This window comes from Pinus tabuliformis, chromosome 7 (genome assembly GCF_031772625.1).
Source record: "Pinus tabuliformis cultivar Carrire ecotype Pingquan chromosome 7, CPIR1, whole genome shotgun sequence".
Taxonomy (NCBI): domain Eukaryota; kingdom Viridiplantae; phylum Streptophyta; class Pinopsida; order Pinales; family Pinaceae; genus Pinus; species Pinus tabuliformis.
This window is the reverse complement of record NC_142293.1, coordinates 959,912,355-959,920,615: the sequence shown is the minus strand read 5'-3', so window position 1 is coordinate 959,920,615 and position 8,261 is coordinate 959,912,355. Positions and strand designations below refer to the sequence as shown.

The 8,261-nt window shown below is 34.8% G+C and overlaps 1 pseudogene; it reads left to right on the top strand.

Moving 5' to 3' along the window:
* The first annotated feature begins 1,616 nt into the window (after positions 1-1,616).
* Positions 1,617-2,162, top strand: LOC149250815 (coproporphyrinogen-III oxidase 2, chloroplastic pseudogene; annotated as a pseudogene).
* The last annotated feature ends 6,099 nt before the right edge of the window (positions 2,163-8,261 follow it).

Here is an 8,261-nt window from a genome sequence, read left to right as displayed (position 1 = left end):
ATATTTCATTTCTCAACCTGAACTCTTTAATATTTCATGGAGAAATATTAAATGTCACGCAAATTAACTGATTTAGGCTGAATGAATAAACTTCAATAAATTATATTCCACTCCATTTCTTTGTATTTATTATGGTTTAGTACTCATTCTCATGCAAATGATTGATGGAAATGCCTGCTCACTGAATACAATGATTGGGGTCTCTCTGCAAATTCGTGTTATGAGGTGAGCTGGGTATCACTCTAAGATGCCCATAATACAATCATTAAAACAGTAGTCCAAATACATGTTGTTGGGTGACGTGAGGATTCAATCTGCCACAGAATTCAAGGACTGCATGCGTGAATTTCAGATTAGCTGCCGAATATTGATTTGTGTTATCTTGGAGGAAGTTGCCTAACAAAAGTAACTGGTCTGGTAATAAACCTTCCAATTTCTGTATCTTCCTTTTTTTGCCTTCAGTATAGTTCACTGATTTTTCAATAAATTTGCTCAGGTTTTTAGGGTTATAACATTTATTTATTATTTTTTTCGGGTAAAACACTAATTTTTTTTTGGGGGTCATTTAAAATTTTGCAATAAAAAAAATCTCTTGTTTCCAATCAATGCTATATTGGTCTAACAAGCTGGCATTTGACATTTGGTAGCAAGCTTCAATGTGAACAGTGGCCCCCAAACAACTAAAGAAGGCAATGCCCAGATTTCTTTGTCATAGAATTCTCGAGTGATAAAAATATGGTATTCAAGATCGATAGCAATTTGTATGCCAGTCATGGTCGCAATTCAGTTCTTTCTGTGCTCTTGGATTTTTCCTTGAGTTAAATTCTCCTCACTTCATATATTTCATGGCTGACATCATGGATTTTCAACATAGTGCAAAGAAGGAACTGTGGTAAGCTTCCTTTTGCGTTTGAGAGTCGAATCCTCAGTTTTGTGATAAGTGGATGCTGCCCTCAGCGTTGGAATTTTTTTCTTTTTCTCTGCATGTGATTACTCTGTGTGGCTTCTCATTAAATTTCTCAGATCGAGTGAGCGTTATCCTATTCGGTGCGATAGTTAGGATCTATTAAAGAAATAGATTGAATGCAAATCTCTTGGCAAAATCTTTCCAAATTAAAATTGCATAGACAATTTTTAAAACGGTGGACATGCATTGAAAAAAAATACAAATTTATCTTGACACTTAAGTACTCCACAAAATCTTACAAGTATCCAGAGTTCCAGAATAGAATATACCACTTCAATTTTCTTGCCAAAATTAAATTGTAGGGAGTGCATAATATTCTCCCAAATTAGCGAGAAAAATATAGCGGAATAAAGATTTAGCTTCTTACACGTAAGGCTAATCAGACTCCAGTTGGGCCGCTATACGAATTGTTGGCAGCACCGCCATTGCTGGTTCTGCTTTCCAACTTCTTCATTTAGGAAGTATTCCTCTGCATATTGTTACTAGATCTGACCCTGTCCATTTATAATTCGACCGGGTCCATTTATCCGCCGGTCGTAATAAGCACACAGGTTTTGATGTTTCATCCGTAGAGTGTTGCCTATTGATTATCGATGGAACGATTGTGATTTCAAGCTTCGTCGACCATTTCCTTTCGGAGCTCCCACAGATGTCGAACGCCTTTGTGAGCTGTCCAGTGTTTTCCTGTGTATCCTACTATTCAATATCCCTTTCTCAGGTCTCCTGTTCAAGTCGGAGGGGAAGTTCCTGCAACAATTTGGCCTTGTCGGGGTGGAAGTGGAACCAAAAGATTTTTGCCAGAGCAGTGGGCGCAAGGGAGGAGGCGTTGGCCATGGCGGAGAATCCTGGAACGTTTCTGAGAGATGGCGAATCAGAGTCGTCGAGCACGAACTCAGTGAGAGCCCGTTTCGAGAAAATGATAACGAAAGCGCAGGATGATGTTTGCGCGGCGGTAGAGGCGGTGGACGGGCACAATTTCAAGGAGGACGTGTGGTCGAGGCCTGGGGGAGGAGGCGGAATCAGCAGAGTTTTGCAGGACGGAAATGTGTGGGAAAAGGCAGGAGTTAACGTTTCCGTTGTCTACGGTGAAATGCCGCCCGATGCTTACCGTGCGGCCAGGGCAGCTAATTCTCCGGACAATAACAAGAAATTGGGCGCAATTCCGTTCTTCGCGGCGGGAATTAGCTCAAGATAGCGTTGCTGTTTATGTATCAGGAAAGGTAACAAAAGTCTGACGCGTCGCCTGAGAGATTCGAACTCTCGCCGGGTTTAGCAGGCACACGCCTTAACCACTCGGAAGAGTAACTTCTTTCCAGGACTTTTTAACTGAATATATAAAGCTGGTAGGTCTGTGTCTTTTACATCCACAAAAAGTTTTTGATATAAAAGATACGAGAAGGAATACTAGGTTCATAATTAACAATTTTGCCACAGAATTTCTTTGAATTTCCCAGATCTCATTGTCTGATAGCTTGTTTGATAAAATCTCCATTTTTAAAGTAAGGTCTCCAGTGAAATTTCTTAGCCTTGGCACTTGCAATTATGCTTTGTTTTCTGTACTGTGCAGTTCCAAATCTCCTCAAGATCGATCACATATATTCAGATCCATTATATTACCACACCTTTGCTCTGCTGGAAATGGCTTCTTTACTACTTTCAACATGGGACATTTTGTAGTGCTAAGAACAGTGGCGTTTTCAAATAAACATGAAGGCCTTTTAGAGCCGATTTCTTTCCATTGAGAATTGTTCTTTTTGTAGCCTTAGTCGTTCAGCTCAGTGGCTGAACCAATAATGACAAGATCTCAGTGAGATTAAGAAAAGTTTTGTGTATCCATTGAATAATCTAAACGGGTGGATGGCCTCAGATTCTATCGTGATTGGGGAGGTGCAGACTGCACAGCTAGTATCTGTCCAGGGTATGGTCTCTTATTCTCAAGAATCTGTCAGGCTACATACCATCTGGTATTGGAAAGTTGACTGCCTTGAAGGTCTTGAATATTTCTGGAAACAATCTGCTTGGGGAAATATCACCCAAGATTGGAAATTGCAAGCAGTTGGAGATTCTTGATCCAAGCCGTAGCATGCTTCGCGATGAAATCCCTCCTCACCTTGACTGTTTGGTTCACTCGAAAAACTTATTTGGTCATGTCTTGTTGATCTGGTGATATAAACTAATAATTTTACGGGCCCCTTACATCATTTAAGAATCTAAAGGAACTGTAATTTTTTTTTTTCAACACATATAATATGACCATTCCTTAACCTTTACAATATGAGGAAGTTCAAATTCAGGCAATGTCATCTCAGGATACTGGTAAGTCGGTCCAAATTTTTTGTCATTCTTTGTCTTTAAAGGTTTTGAATTTAGATAGGTGTTTCTAGAAAGCATTGTCATAAGCATGAATCTTCTAGACTAAATTGTTTAAAGGAAAAGTGAATTCCCTTCATCTTAAATGTATAGGAGAATATCTCAAAAAAAAAAAAAAAAAAAAAAATTGTTTGAAGCAGTGCAAAAATAAACTTGCTCCAGGGTTTCTTTTACCGAAGTAGGTGAAATCCCTTTTGTAGATTTGGATGTGCTAAGTGAGACAAGGGTAGTGTCAATTTTTTTTAACCTAATGTTCAACACCTCTATCTCTTTATGTAGCCTTTTATGTCTTGTACATGGTCTTTTAATTTATCTTTAATAATCTCCATAGAGGTTTCATGGATTTCTATGCTTTCCATTGGGTCATCTACTCGCATCGATTTCATTTTGACTGAATATAAAATCTGTTAGGTCTATCTCTGATATAATCCTTGCAACTTTTGGTGTAGCATACTCTTTTTGTCTCTTGTTCAAGGAGTCGATCAAACTATTTGCTTTGGTTCATGATGAGTAGGATTTTTCCTTGGAGAAAGTATATAGGAAAACTTGGTGTTTTCAATTATAGGAAATTATCCAAACTCTTAAATTTTAACCGGTTGGAATTTGCAAACTCAAATTCTGCCTGAGCGAGATTACATTTTTATTCCTTCAAATTTGATTTATTAATTTTTTTTAAACCAACTTATAATGTCAAAATCTGCAATTTGTGCACACTGTTAGGTGCTTAAAATGACGCTAATGAATTAGAATGTATAAAAATAGGAGTATGAGTATGAAGGTATTCCTTAAACTATACAACGACCATACGCTGGTTAGTGGCAACAATGAAAGGATGAGTATCATCATAAAATTATATTAGGATTCACTGTAATATCAATGTTAGACATAGAACTTATGTAAATTTGATACAACTTAAAATCAATTCCAATATAACTGGGAGAAGTGGCATATAAATACTTACATTTCACCCCACTATAAATTTGAATTCTTTTCCATTAACAAACTTGCACAATAAATAAATAAAATCTTCTTTAAGAAATCTCAAACAAGCAATGAGTTATTGACGGCTCTTATTATTTTGATTCTCCTTTGAGAACACTGATTTATTCAATATATAACTTTATATATATATGGTGAACTTGAATTATAAGTTAATAAGAAATTATAATATTTTAATTATGGTTTATATTGTATATATATTTAATGTTAGGGAATTTAATAGTAGCCATATTTTCTAAACTAAGTGATTTTTGAATGATCTGTTTTAAAATCCAATCATGCATTTTGTTATTAATCATAATATTTTGTCAAATTCCATAATGTACTATATTCTAGCAGTGAAATTATGATATCCAATATGGTTACAAATAAGTATTATTTCAGAATTTGAATACACTTTATATGGATCTGGTAAAAAAAAAAAAGAAAAAAAAAAAGAGATCAAGTTATACATAAATCTCATAAGAATCATTAATAATGAAATTGGTGAAATGTGGTTTAAGTTGTAGTGGATGAAAGTTCTTGACTTGGTGAAGATTATTTTCTTGTCCAATTTGTGTATAATGATAGTTATGGTTGCGTCTTTTTTTTTTGTATTGGTCAAAAGTTGTAAACAATTCTTTCAATATCTTTTGTTAGAGTTTGTAGGCATCCTAGTGGTTAGATCAAAAAGTTATAATACGCAATTCATGTCATTAAGAAATTCCATATGTTAAGAAGAAGCCAAGGAATGATGACATTTTTTTTATGCTCCCTATAGCATACACAAAAAAAAAAAAAAATTAATAAAGGCGATAATGAAATTATGGTAACATTGGGTTATAGAAGTAATAACTGCATGAATATTGTATGATGGGAATTGGATAACTTTGCAAGTAGATGCAAAATTGGTAGATTTAAAAGTGTCTAAATTGGAAGTTGAGAATACTTGTAATTGATGAGAATGTCAAGTGATAAACTAGGATGAAAATGATGATTAATTGTGGGAAAATGATATAGACTATGCAGACTAATATTAAACACCAAACATGAAGCCTAGGAAAAAGAATTATATAATGAAACCTTGAATTGATAAGAGAAGAGAAAATCAATTAATAGAGGATGTACTGGATTCATGATACTGAGGCTTTTACAAAAGAATTTATCAAGTTTTTACCATGGGAAATGGAAGGAGTTACCAAGCACACCAAGCATATGAAACCTTTTGTGGATAATATTGGCTTTGGGCTTCAAATGATTAACTAAGGATGAATATAATGAGACAGTAAGGCAAAGGTGTAAATTGATGTAAAATCCAATATTAATAGTTTAAGGAATGTTGTAAGGCTAGTAATATATTGAGGAAGGAAGAAAATATGACGAGAGATTAAATTTCAAAGATGATGAGGCTCACGATGTACTTAATGAATTGTCAACTTCCTAGTCGAAAGAAGTGAAAATGAATATTGGAAAGCAATTGGTATCTTGATGAAAATATGACAATAATAGTATTCATGAGATAACATAGATTTTAGAGGGATGTTGACTAATCTTAATTCATAGTTAGTATTCATTGTTTATATAATTAAATGAAATCAGTTCATGATAATAATGCTTAAAGTGCATTGTTGTTCTATATTTGATAAGTATTGAGATGGTTATCATAGTAATGATGTTTCATGATGTGATGGTATGAGGGTATATGTGATGCTTCTTTATTTATCTGTTATTATAACGATGTTGAATGCTCATAATGGGTATGATATTTATAGAGATCATGATGTTATGATAAGATGTATACTGACATGTGTTTCATTTATTACGTGAAGTCATGATATATCTTTGATGCAAATATGTTGATGTTATAATTTATGATGGTATTTCATGAGGTGAAGCAGGTAATAGTTGCATACAAATTTATGACATGCATGAGCATGCAGTTCATTATTTTTGCGATTAACAATGATGAATGTTCTCATGATGACATGCAAGACTTGGCATGTGGATTATTTTCTATGATACTATGATGGTATAGCTAATGCATTGGTTGCATGTTGAGGTGTGATGATTCACAGGACTCCACAAATGGGCTGAAAGGGCCGGTTTATTCGATGATCTCATGTGAACCCATATGCATGAGAGAGAATAAGTAACACCATATGGGCTGGGGACAAACTCAATCAACACTACATATGCCAGTGGTTCCTTTGTCTTGTGTATAGCTCTTGATGGATAGCTCTTGAAGAGCTATGGGATCATCTTGAGGAGGCCAAGTGCCTGATGTCTAGGCTAGGTGCTTGTTATTGGATTGGGATGCCGAAGTCTGGAAGGGATGTAAAGGACTTCGATGCCTGGGGCTGTGTGCCTTAGTAGTTGTGGAGGGAGTGGGCCAGCCTTGCGAGATTCCCGGGGTCATTGAGTACCAGATCGGATGCCTGCCTTGGGGCAGATGAGATCTGAGTCAGGCGCGAGCCTTGGGGCTAGCCTTGGACTAGGATACAGACTGGGTCAGGCTTAGCCTGGTGCCGAAAGTGGGAAAAAGGATAGAGATTCCTTGAGATTTCCCGGGGTGTTGGAGACTTTCGATGCCTGCTGGTTATACTAGTTCAACAGAGGGTGTTGGCAACATGAAGTAAATAAAATAATCAATAATCAATAATAAAAATAATAAATAATACATAATTCACCATAACTTCGGGACGAAGTTCCTTAAAGTGGGAGAGTATGTAATATCCCTCCCCTTAATAATAAATAATAAATAATAAATAATAAATAATAAATAAATAAATAATACAAAATAAATAATAATAATATAAATAATAAATAATAAATCACTTAATAATAAATAATAAAAATAATAAATCATAAATGTTAAATAATAAATGATATTTAAAATACAAGAAAATAAATAAAAATAATAAAGATAAAAATAGTAATAACCATACTAAAACTCTAAATAAGAATAAATAGAAATAAAACAAGAAAAGGAAACTATCAAAAAGAAGGAAATAAAATAAGAAAAGGAAACTATCAAAAAGAAAGAAATAAAATAAGAAAAGGAAACTATCAAAAGAAGGAAATAAAACAAGAAAAGGAAACTATCAAAAAGAAAGAAATCAAAAGAAAGTTGCATGAGACACATGGAGTGTGTGCATGTGGTTCCTCTTCCAATGTTGTTCTATTTAATAGATTGTGAGGAAGATGAGAGGCATTCCTGCATTCCATATTTCCGAGATTCTGGCTTTCATTCTCTTGGGAGAATGGTATACTAATACCTAGCAGTCACTGGCAATAGTACGTTGATTGAGGGCTTGGGGGTGGCCGGTTGTAGCAAGACGTTGCAGAATTGAGCCTACGGTTGGGTGGAGAGTCGTCCCCAAAACCTTGTTGCGGTAAGCCTACTTCGACCACAGGTAAACAGGTAAGCACTATTCATTCAATTTGAATTTAGTTAATTAATTACATGTTTATTGGGCTAGGTAAGTGCCACTCTCATTTAAATTAGTCTTAAATTAGATATTTTTTTTTTTGGACTGTTACATTGAGCTAATACAGAGACCTAATCCATGTAAGTTGGACCATGGAGATGTAGCACAGGAGTAGTGAACTCCTTCATCAAAACACTGTGTTAAGTGTTCAATTGATGGTTTGATGTACTTTTTATTGATGTTGTTCAACATTGTTCTTTTATGTTATTTTTCTCATTAATGTCACATTAAAACTTGATCAAAATTTACCTGTTTACATACAAAAACAACCTAAGGAAACCTATGCACAAGAAGCAATGGACAAGCATTTGTTTATAAATATGTAATTAAACTTAGCACAACAAAACTAACATTCAATAATAGATCAAGTTGGTATCAGAGCAAAGGTTTATCTTCTTGATTACCTGAGTTTTGTGCAAGTAGGGTTTTAATGCTTGAAAAATTGTGATGCTTACAAG